This window comes from Scylla paramamosain, chromosome 1 (assembly GCF_035594125.1).
Source record: "Scylla paramamosain isolate STU-SP2022 chromosome 1, ASM3559412v1, whole genome shotgun sequence".
Classification (NCBI taxonomy): domain Eukaryota; kingdom Metazoa; phylum Arthropoda; class Malacostraca; order Decapoda; family Portunidae; genus Scylla; species Scylla paramamosain.
Window position 1 is genome coordinate 38,415,425 of NC_087151.1, and position 12,268 is coordinate 38,427,692.

Genomic DNA, 12,268 nt, shown 5'->3' on the forward strand with positions numbered 1-12,268 from the left:
TCATGGCGTCTGCCTGAACAAGTTTTAATAAGATTTAACATTGTAATCAACATGCTCGGAGAAAGGTTGATTTGTAATTCCAGAAGTTTTCTTTTACCGTGTCATGCTGGATTGCAATTTAATTTATGTCGGTAATGGAAACACTTAACAATGTGTGTGTGTGTGAGTGTGTGTGTGTGTGTGTGTGTGTGTGTGTGTGTGTGTGTGTGTGTGTGTGTGTGTGTGTGTGTGTGTGTGTGTGTGTGTGTGTGTGTGTGTGTGTGTGTGTGTGTGTGTGTGTGTGTGTGTGTGTGTGTGTGTGTGTGAGAGAGAGAGAGAGAGAGAGAGAGAGAGAGAGAGAGAGAGAGAGAGAGAGAGAGAGAGAGAGAGAGAGAAAGAGAGAGAGAGAGAGAGAGAGAGACAGACAGACAGACAGACAGACAGACAGACAGACAGACAGACAGACAGACAGACAGACAGACAGACAGACAGACAGACAGACAGACAGACAGACAGACAGAGAGAGATCCTCACAAATAAAGATACCTTAACTAAAATCAAACATAAACACAAACTAACAACACACATTTATGGAATACGCACGTAAAACAATGAATAATAATTATATACAGTCAATTCAGGGAAAATAATCTAACAAAAGACTAAGCATGGAAACAGACCGCCACACCAGCAGCCTCTCCCTTGCCGCGCTGCCTGTGTGTGCTTGTATGTGTGTGTGTGGCGGCGTCCGTGTCCCGTGTCCCCGCGTCGAGCAGCCACGCGACACAATACGTAATTAACGCACTTGAGTGGTAGAGGCCTGGTTTTCTTTCCCACCTGAACACCCAGACCTGTGCTGGCAAAGGTTAAAGGTTGCTACTTGGCCTACTGGGGTCACCCCTCCCCTCGTCTCTCCACATACTAGTGACTGACTCTCTCTCTCTCTCTCTCTCTCTCTCTCTCTCTCTCTCTCTCTCTCTCTCTCTCTCTCTCTCTCTCTGGCGGTCAGATGGCTCAGTGATATGATTTTCGGCTCACAAACTAAGGATTAAGAGTTTGATTTTGACTGAACAGTAGGATTTTCTTCTTTTTTTTCAGCAAGAGAAGCAGCGTCCTCTTGTACCTCGTATCTGGTACCATATGACCTTGCTTTCAAGGCGACGTAACTTAATTTCTAAATTTCTCCCTCTCTCTTCCTAGAGTACAAATGTGACGTAGGATTTTTTTTTTTTTTTTTCAATTAAGTTAGTCATTTTGTTCTCACCTAAGGAGGCGAATCAGTTTACTTACACGTAATGAGAGAGTAAAGTGGATTTTTTTTTTTTTTTTGTTACTTGTTTTCTATGCTCTGTGTTCAGCGTCATTGTAGTACACACTTTCTTTTTTTTTTTTTTCCTTTCCACATTTCGTTCTTGCACGTGTGATGTGTTCAGCGCTCCAGCAACCAGGGAAGGGAGTTCAATGAGTATGAGTGTGTGTGTGTGTGTGTGTGTGTGTGTGTGTGTGTGTGTGTGTGTGTGTGTGTGTGTGTGTGTGTGTGTGTGTGTGTGTGTGTGTTGTCGTATTTAACATTAATCCTCACTCTCCAGGTAAGCTTATTATATCAAGTTTCCTGCATTCATAACATTATACATTGCAGTCAAAACATAAAATACGAGGGTTAATTTCCCCTACAAGAATCCTCGCTGAGTCCAGTATTATCTCAAGCCTACATGTTGGTTGGTCTTGGTTTTTCTGGGTTTAAATGAGTCAAATTTCTTTTAATAATGCGCAGGATATGGCTGGTCACGAGTGGGCGCCGGATAGAGACACGACTTGATTATTGCACCGATGCTGCAGGGACAGGATGTGTGTGTGTGTGTGTGTGTGTGTGTGTGTGTGTGTGTGTGTGTGTGTGTGTGTGTGTGTGTGTGTGTGTGTGTGTGTGTGTGTGTGTGTGTGTGTGTGTGTGTGTGTGTGTGTGTGTGTGTGTGTGTGTCAGCGATAATGTGCTGTTCTTATCGTTCAATTCTGTATCAAAAAAGTCTGTATCGAAAAGTCTTAATAATCTTCAACACCAAAAGTGAGCAAATCGGCCTCGAATACTGCTCTGATTCGAATGTTGATACTTCTCGGCAATAAATAATGTACGGAGATATATCAATACCTGCTTTGCTCTGAATTAATGTGTGTGTGTGTGTGTGTGTGTGTGTGTGTGTGTGTGTGTGTGTGTGTGTAATTATATTTTCTAATTAAGATTTGTAGACATGAAGACCAGCCATATAAATACCTACCTTGGTCTGAATTAATGTGTGTGTATTGTAATTTCTCATTAACATTAGTAAATAAGAGGCAAATACCAGCCATACTGATAGTCGTATGGTTTCTCAACAGTCAAATGGCTCTACGAGAAGAAAATCTTAAAGATGACGAGACAAATAACACAGTTGTAAGACAATTGTTATAAATGGTCCTAAATCTGAGTGGTATCAAGTAACTAGTGGGGTGGCCGCAGGGATCAGTTTCATGGCCATTGTTGTTTTTAATATTTATATATATTAATAACTTGAATAGTGGGATTAGTAGTGATGTTAGTAAATTTGCGGATGACACGAAGATAAATAGATTAATTAGGTCAGAATCGGATTACCATCGCCTTGCACTCAGATTTTGAATGGACAAACAGATGAAAAATGCAGTTTAACATTAACAAATGCAAAGTACTTAGCGTAGGTAGAAGAAACCCACACAGTAGGTACACAATAAACAACGAAGCTCTGGTAGGTTCAGGGTACGAAAAAGATTTAGGAGTTATAATTAGCCCTGATCTCCGTCTAACAAAAACAATGCATGGAGGTCAAAAATAGGGCAAATAGGGTATTAGGATAAATTTTTAGGAGTGTTAAAGTAGAAGTCCCGAAGTAATATTAAAGTCGTATTTGGCGCTGGTCAGACCTCATCTGGACTATGCTGTAAAGTTCTGGTCCCAATATTACAGGAAAGATATATGTCTATTAGAATCAGTACAAAGGAGAATGACTAAAAGAATACAAGGGATGAGGCGTATTCCTTATGAAGCAAGACTGAAAATATTGAATTTACATTCCTGAGAGAGACGTAAGCTAAGAGGGGACCTGACAGAAATCTTTAAGCGGTATAGCGATAATAATATGGGGGACTTAAACAAAATTCTCCGGATCAGTAATCATGACATAACAATAAAAAAAACGGTTTTAGGTTCAAGAAAGAGATAGGAAGGAATTGGTTCTCTAATAGAGTGGTAGATAAATGAATCGGACTCAGTAATCAGGTTGTAAGTGCTGAGGCATTAGGGAGATTTAAAAGATGATTAAACAAACTTATGGATGGGAACGATAGGTGGAAATAGGTAGGTGTGTTTCATACAGTGACTGCCATATGTAGACCTGGTGGCTTGCAGCTTCCCTTATTTTCTTATGTTCTTATGTTCTCATATCTGCGTGGTCATTGTCACCTTTCAATATAGATAGACAGTAGATAGGCAGATAGATACATACATAGAACCATAAATAGACCCATAAATAAATGGATAACTGGATGGAAAGATGAGTAGATAAATGGGTGGATAGACGGATGTACAGAAAGACAGACAAAATGTGTCATGATATATACAATTTAGGATTAGTGCACAGGAGTTTTGGAAGGCGCCGCATTGGGGAGGTGAGCATGAAAGGCTCCCGACCTCGTGTTCTGTGAGCAGAGGCGTGAGGTTACCCGCCTGTGAAGGACTGAAGCTTTTTGCGTGATGAAAGTATACACAAGAGGGGATAGCGCAGTGCTACGGCAGGTATGAGGAGATTACAACTGAAGGGAAGAGGAGGAGAGCTGCAGCTAAGAATGGGAGTGAAACACCGCTATGACACCTGTTACGAGGCAGCAGCTGAGGAGAAGGGGAGATGCAGGAAACATTAATTCTTCTAACGTTGAATCATCTACAACATTTTAGACTCTTATATTTGTGCTACAGTCTCTTGGATACTTTAATAACGCTTAAAAAGGCAAAACTAAACCAGCTATTCTCTCTTGTATGAGAACAAAACACGATGGCAAAATACAAATTTTGCAGAATATTTAGCCTTCCATCCCTGCGACGCCCATACACTGCTGCAGATGACTGGAATCTGCATGGGACCGCCGAACAGACAGACCAATCCCGCGACGACCTTCCTCCCCCCCGCCCCCCCACACACACACACACACACACACACACACATATCCCGTGTTCTCCGCGGCCTCCAGACCGCCCTCCCAAAAAGCCATACCACTCTATGTCACTTAAGTTTTTGTAACGACTATGGAAAGTCGTTCACGAAAATAGGAAGAGCATTCTGCATTCCATAGATTCAGACTAGAGTAAGCTGTGGCCATTGGACGTCACGGGCCGCGGCACCGCCACCACAACACTGCCGCAACTACCCCGCACCACACACTCGTCTGGCCCACATTGTTCCCGCCGTGCTGCATACGGACAATTTTAAAGTAACAAGAATGTTCTGTAACGAAATTATAACCATGCACTTTTATTATTTGGTTCTTTCGACAATCAAAAAACTTTTTTTCACTTTCATAATTGTTAAAAAGGAAAACTTAGTACCCCCCGTCGTCACCATGTACGTGTTTCCTGCATGATAGTTGTGTTGTTGAAGAAGAAAACCCAGAACGCCTAAATCTGCAAAATGTATTGAAAATTGAAAACGTTTTCCTGCTTGACATACAACTGCGTATCGGCACACAGCACCGCAGCTCTTATCGCCCTGTGCAAGGCGTCCCAGCCCCGCCAGGCCTGTCCCCGTGGCGTCCTCCTCGCTATTGTTTCTTCCGTAAGCGCGGCCCGCCGCGACCCGCCTGCCACTGACAGCAAATGGAAGGATGCATTTTTGGGGGGTCAGTTTTTGTCTCGTTGTCAGCACGCAGCACTGCAGAATGGGCCACACGGCATTTTTATTTTGCCGCATTGATGAGAAACACATTACATGCACCACACCAACCGACTTGGATATTTTTCATCTCGTACATTATTCACAACGCTGTTTGGAGGGAATAAATACCGTTTGAACAATACATCGGAGCACCGGAGAGTGGATACAAAAACCGCAGCGCGCCGCGCGGGTCAGCCGTGCAGCGAATGATGAAATTTCTCGTGTTTATGCGAACGTCCAGGAAATAATACCATGCACCGATTTATACGTTTGGAATCAATAGAATTATCGAAGAGGTAAGTCCCCTCACCGACATTTTCACATTATCAGGGAACGTTAGATTGTGGTTTCCGTTTATTGCATCACAAGCTGATATGATTCGTTACCAAGGACGATGCAGAACCGCTGGGGAATATGGCGAAATCGAGGCAGAACACACACACACACACACACACACACACACACACACACACACACACACACAGAGACACAGACGAGCACAGCAGAGAGAGAGAGAGAGAGAGAGAGAGAGAGAGAGGAGAGAGAAGAGATACGAGAGAGAGAGAGGAGAGAGAGAGAGAGAGGAGAGAGGAGAGAGAGAGAGAGGAGAGGAGAGAGAGAGAGAGAGAGAGAGAGAGAGAGAGAGAGAGAGAGAGAGAGAGAGAGAGAGAGAGAGAGAGAGAGAGAGAGAGAGAAATAAGAAAAAGAATAGAAAAAGAAAAACAAACTAAAACCAAGGGAAAAGAATCAGTTTCAAGGTTTGTCGTTCCTCGCCTCCACTCCTGCACTGCCTCATTCAGGGGAGGGAACACAATCATAGCCGTGAGCCTGTTGCTGCTGAACTTTCACCTCTCACGTCTCGCCTCTCACGTCGCCTACAGCAAACCTTCTTCCCCGCCTCCTCCTGTACACCACCAGTCCTCAATCATCAAACAGCATTATTAATATATAGCATTAATATTAATAATTGAATATGTTTGTATTGCTTCCATTTTTTTTCTATTCCGAAATTAAATTTCTTTTATACTTTTACCTATTACAGTCACACAAAGAGTAAGGTACGAGGAGGAGGAGGAGGAGGAGGAGGAGGAGGAGGAGGAGGAGGAGGAGGAGGAGGAGGAGGAGGAGGAGGAGGAGGAGGAGGGGGAGAAGAGTCATTGCACAAGATTTTAAAGAATAACAGCAACAGACCATTGGGTTATTGCACAGATGCTTTTGAAACTACTACTTACTATTGGTTAAAAAGAAGGAAGAGGAGGAGGAGGAGGAGGAGGAGGAGGAGGAGGAGGAGGAAGAGGAGGAAAATAATGATGATAAACAACAATAAAATGGCCTTCCAAAAAGACAGACAGATTGGATAATTGTAACTTTCTGCACTAGTTCCTCCGTGATATATGTGTGTCTTTTCTCCCAATCTTGTGTGCTGGCGAGGACCATTCATTTTACCCGCACACTGGCTGGCCTTGGCTCCCAGAGTCACAGAGAGGCGGGCGAGCAAGGCGAGGTAATGAGTGCATCATCTCAGCTGTTAAAGAGCAGCATCCACTTCCTCACCCAGCTGTCCATGCTAAGTAGAGCGACACACACCCACACTGCACTTTCCTTCAACATCCTCCCCTTCCTTCTCCTCCTCCTCCTCCTCCTTATCATCATCATCATCATCATCATCATCATCATCATCATCATCATCATCATCATCATCATCATCATCATCATCATCATCATCATCACCATCATCATCATCATCATCCTTTCCACTTAGATCATGATGGCTTTTACTGTAAAAATACAGCACAAAGGAGTGCAGTCATGGCCTATAGTTTGTTAATCAGTCGCACTCACTCTCACCGTGTTTATTACTTTCCCTCTCTTAGATCGTCTGTGAGAGTCGAACCATTCTCAGAAAAAAATAATAATTATTATTTTGCATTTTCTTCGTCAGGCGGCGATGACCAAATAAATCATTTGGCAAATCTTTGGCAAAACGTTGTTTCATCAAGGATTTTGATTATAAAAAGATTTACTACAAGTAAAATTTAAGTAATTAAAGGCATCCACAAGAATATAACGTTAAAGTGTAAATTTCCAATAAATATATATATATATATATATATATATATATATATATATATATATATATATATATATATATATATATATATATATATATATATATATATATATTAGTTGATTAAAGTCCGGTGAAGAAATATTAACTTAATTTATTAATCAATTTACATGCTAATGACATTATTATCAACAATCAAGCTGAACAGTCTCATACTTTTATTCAGAAAATTGGTGTGTGTGTGTGTGTGTGTGTGTGTGTGTGTGTGTGTGTGTGTGTGTGTGTGTGTGTGTGTGTGTGTGTGTGTGCGCGCGTGCGCGTGCGTGCGTGCGTGTGCGCGCGCGCCCAAGTTCCTGCTTGTGTGTGCATGCGTGCGAGCGTGCGCTCCATAACTGGGTGTAGGAAAGATAAAACTGATTATGGAAATTTCGCGGCTGTCTCCCGCTCTGAAAGTCAGACGTGCTACTCAAGGCGCCGTGCGGGGAGCGTCTAGCTGCAGGAAGAGACGGAAGAGACGGACGTCCTGCATTGTATAGCACATTTTCCTAAAAAAAAAATTTGCTATATTATACGAAATGTTTTTAATAAAAAATCAGTATCAGGCAACTACACCACCTATCTCGTCCCCAGTTCTTAGTCTTTGTACAAAGCATTCTTAATACATATACGTTCTTTCGACCGTTCATTATTTTTCATTCAATTTATTGACATACTAGACTGTGGCATCACTTCTTGGGACAACTTTACTTTTAGGCGCGGCCAGGAAAGACATGCGTTTATTAATGGAACAATCTTGGTCTCTGGTCTACCTTTCTCACTGTTTCTTATATACTACAGGAAATATATTTTATATTCATTTACCCCCACAAATTAAGAATAAGAGAGCTTGCTTCATAAACAATATGTTAATACGACAAGAAGTCTTGGTCTCGTGATTCGTCTGTCTGGCATCAGTGGCTTGCTTGGCAGATGTAAGTCACGGAAGAATTGTCGAATCGAGTCTCCGTTTCGGGGCTTCGTTCAGTGATTCAGTGACGCGGCGAGTGGATTGATAGCATTATGGTATCTCTCTCTCTCTCTCTCTCTCTCTCTCTCTCTCTCTCTCTAAGCCTCATTCGTTGGCAAATCTCCGTGCCAATGCGTTAGATTTTTATAACGTGAAAAAAATGAATAAATAAATAAAATACTGAACGTTAAAGTTAAACACAAATTGGATCACTTATACTTTAAAGTAAGGTAAGGAAGTGCTCACCTCCAGCCTCCTGTTATGTCCACGCTAAGCCACCACGCCTCCGCCTTTCCTTCCTCACCCTCACTGCTCACTCGCACGTTTTCCCGAGACAAATCTTCCCCGCTGATGTAATTTGTCACTGCCGACGTGTCTCAGTTTTTTTTTTTTTTTTTTTTTTTTGCCACGGCGAGAGGAGTGAGGATGTTTTTTTTGTAAACGCAGAGTCGAGGCCACAAAATAGGGAGCGCAGCGCCCTTGACCTCAATGACTTGCAGCTGTTGTTGCTGCTGCTGCTTCTCCACACGCCTTTTTCAACATTTCGAAGGGAGTCATCTAAAAACCTTAACGGCCGCAAGAGGGCGTGATGATTTACTTCATAGTGTTGTGCTTCATTATAACTTTTGTTCATACTCTGCAGCTGCTCCTTCCTTCCATTAAAGTTGTGTTTGGTCACCTATCACTCCACATTTTTTTCTTTTTTCTTTAACGTTTCTAAGGGTATGGGGTAAAAACTCGTGAAGATGTGAAGATGTACTTGATTATCCTTTGCTTCGTCATAGTTTTTCTTCATTCCCTTTTCTTCCATTTAATTAATTCGTTCATCCGCTACCCGTCTTGCTGGCGGCACCTTATCGGACTGTCACTTTCACAGCATTATTCATGTATGATGATGGTGATGGTGCTTCCGTATTCGTGGTATCAAACATGAAAACGAAGGCGGACGATACGAATGATGAATGCTTCCTTACAATAAACAAAACATGTAATATCCATCGCAAATATAGGTTCGATTTATTACAACACGAACTATATAACATGTCAAGTGTGTTTACGTGACGGGAAGGTGTTCATAGCACGGAATGAGGGATGTCTTAGATGGATATCCAATACAGTGTGGTACATGTGCCGCTCACGTCATTCAATATACCACGCAAATCTAATCAAACCTAGCAGGGCGACGTACTGAAGGAAAACAGCTGCTTCGGCTGTCAGTCTCAATACGAGGAATATTTTTCTTTTTTTTTCTGGTTCAGTGTCACCGTGAAGCGTTAACTCATCACAGTGTGCCTCGTATTACTTGGACAGTTTATCAAGCCTTTACTTGCGACCGTCATCTCCCAATCAGCTATGGTGAATGGCGTTATTTTTTGTTCGCTAAGTGTATGTAGGTTGGCGACGACACACGAGAGGTTAAGTGACCGCTACACTCACAAACATGCTTGTAACATGTAAACCTCCAGTGGCGTGATGGACTGGGCAGCTCATGTGTTGTGTGGCTGGTGGGGATTTCCTGATGCAGCTTGTATGACGGGTGGAGGCGACCTTACTCAGCTGTAATTTTTAATGCATGCTTACACACACACACACACACACACACACACACACACATTTATTAGTATCAAACGCAATGTAATCTTAAGTCTAGCAAAGTTCATTATTGAAATAACTAGTGTGTGTGTGTGTGTGTGTGTGTGTGTGTGTGTGTGTGTGTGTGTGTGTGTGTGTGTGTGTGTGTGTGTGTGTGTGTGTGTGTGTGTGTGTGTGTAAAACTTTTTTTTTTTTCGTTGGTATTTTTATGTAACCTTTAAGTGAACGCCGGAGCAGCAGACAAATGATTATTATTTTTGTTCGTTCACCACGACAAATTATTGTTAACTGTCATGTGATACTCTCATACTTTGCTCGGGGGCTGCACGAGTAAACAAACCTTTCAAACATTTTAAACACACACACACACACACACACACACACACACACACACACACACACACACACACACACACACACACACACACACACACACACACACACACACACACACACACACACACACACACACACACACACACACACACACACCAAAATCCCAATGCTTTAAAAGTAATATAAAGTCATTGTGTAACTGTACATTTATTCAGGTTTTACGTCCAGTTCCACTGTAGCACAGCGATCCGCTTGCGTCACTGTATAGCATCTAAAATATGACCAAGTTCTAAAGCTTCAGTTCCCGGTATTTTCCTGTGATGTCAACCAAGATCCGCTTGCAACTCCCACCAGGCGTCGTATTATTGTCTTTACTAAAATTACTTGCTGTCATTAAATCAGCTAGTGAAGTTGGCTCATCTCTCTCTCTCTCTCTCTCTCTCTCTCTCTCTCTCTCTCTCTCTCTCTCTCTCTCTCTCTCTCTCTCTCTCTCTCTCTCTCTCTCTCTCTCTCTCTCTCTCTCTCTCTCTCTCTCTCTCTCTCTCTCTCTCTCTCTCTCTCTCTCTCTCTCTCTCTCTCTCTCAACAGGTACATAACATTTCACTACACTTAACATTTCCCCTTGAAAAGTTTACGAACATGGCATGTGTTTATAAAAAGCTCCGGTGTCATCCCTTCACACCTTGATGTCCCTTAAGCAAGTCAACGCCTTCTGAAGTTTCGCAGTATTAGTCTTTATAAAATGAACACACGTTTCCTCTTATATTACCAAGGCCCTCACTTCTTTTTTTTTATGTGAGAGTGGCATCGGCGAAGGGCAACAAAATTAATATATATATATATATATATATATATATATATATATATATATATATATATATATATATATATATATATATATATATATATATATATATATATATATATATATATATATATATATATATATATATATATATATATATATATATATATATATATATATAAGGGAAAAGGGATGAATAACTGAGAATAATGATTAACTCTTGCACTTGAGAGGTGAACAGAACAGGGAGTGAGAGAAAGAAGAAAGCCTTATGCAGCGAGGCCGCAGGAAGAGGGGAGGCATGCAGTTAGCAAGATCAGTAGAGCAGTTTAGCATGAAAACAGCGGTAGAAGATAACAAGTGATGCAACATAGCGACGATGAGTGAGGCTGAAGACAGTCAGTTGAAAAGAGTTGATAAGATGAAAAGCTTTTGATTCCAACATGTCTGAAATAGCGGTATGAGTGGAACGCCCCCCCCATACTAAATACAAGGACGAATAAGGGCCCTGTACAGAATTTGCAGCTTTGGGAGGGGGGAGAAGAAAAACTGGCGGAGCACCTAACTTCATAGAAGCTGTTTTGGCTAAAGATGAGATGTAAAGTTTAGATTATAAGTAAAGGAGAAACCAAGAATGTTCATTGTAGAAAAGGAGGACAGTTGAGTGTCAATGAAGATGAGGGGATGGTTACCTGTAAGGTTGTGTCGAGTCAACTATAGCCATGAACCTTCGAGTATTCAGCATCATTCTCTTCGTGTTGTGTTTATTACATTTTATTACACAAGTGTGGCGCCTCCAGCTTTCCACTTTTATATGCAGGCTGTGTATAAATAAAGCTTTACTAAAAAATATTACCACCGCACGTTTATTTTACACGTGTAGCTTCATTTATAAACCTTGAAAGGAAGTGATGGTTACCGTAAATCTTAACAGCAAGACATTATTTTGAGTTAAGTTGAATAATAAAGAATGATTTACACTGTTAGTTTACATTTTGTTTGTTAATGTTCGTGTGTGGTCACTTCATCAGTTTATTTATCTTTATCCAGATGTATTTGTCTGTCAGTGTATTTACATATGTTTCTTTCTATTTGTTTATCTACTTATGTCTATTTCTGTATCTCACGCATAAAAAGAATGTCTAAAGCATAAATAAATAATACTGAATAGTCGACTTGTCAATAACTAGTGTCATCTAAAGATTTCACCAGCAAAAATTAACGAAACACTGCAAAGAACACGAATAAAAAAAAAAAAAGTGGCTCGGTATCCTCACTTTCTAGGCGGGTGCTTCACCATACCTGCCCATCACAGACAAAAATCAATCCTCACTTTTGTTTCCTGTCTCCATTCTCTTTTCATCTGTGTATTCCTCTCTCTCTCTCTCTCTCTCTCTCTCTCTCTCTCTCTCTCTCTCTCTCTCTCTCTCTCTCTCTCTCTCTCTCTCTCTCTCTCTCTCTCTCTCTCTCTCTCTCTCTCTCTCTCTCTCTCTCTCTCTCTCTCTCTCTCTCTCTCTCTCTCTCTCTCTCTCTCTCTCTCTCTC

The 12,268-nt window shown here is 41.5% G+C and overlaps 1 protein-coding gene across 14 annotated transcripts in view; it reads right to left on the minus strand.

Moving 5' to 3' along the window:
• LOC135105136 (uncharacterized) overlaps positions 1-12,268 on the minus strand; it is a 405,375-nt gene that overhangs the window by 296,384 nt on the left and 96,723 nt on the right. The window contains exon 3 of one of the 14 annotated variants that reach the window (XR_010270740.1): positions 7,315-7,529. The exons of the other annotated variants lie outside the window; for them this stretch is intronic. The gene's annotated coding sequence lies outside the window, so the exon portion shown is untranslated. Of the gene's footprint in view, positions 1-7,314; positions 7,530-12,268 lie in introns of those variants that run through there. 14 annotated transcript variants of the gene reach the window in all.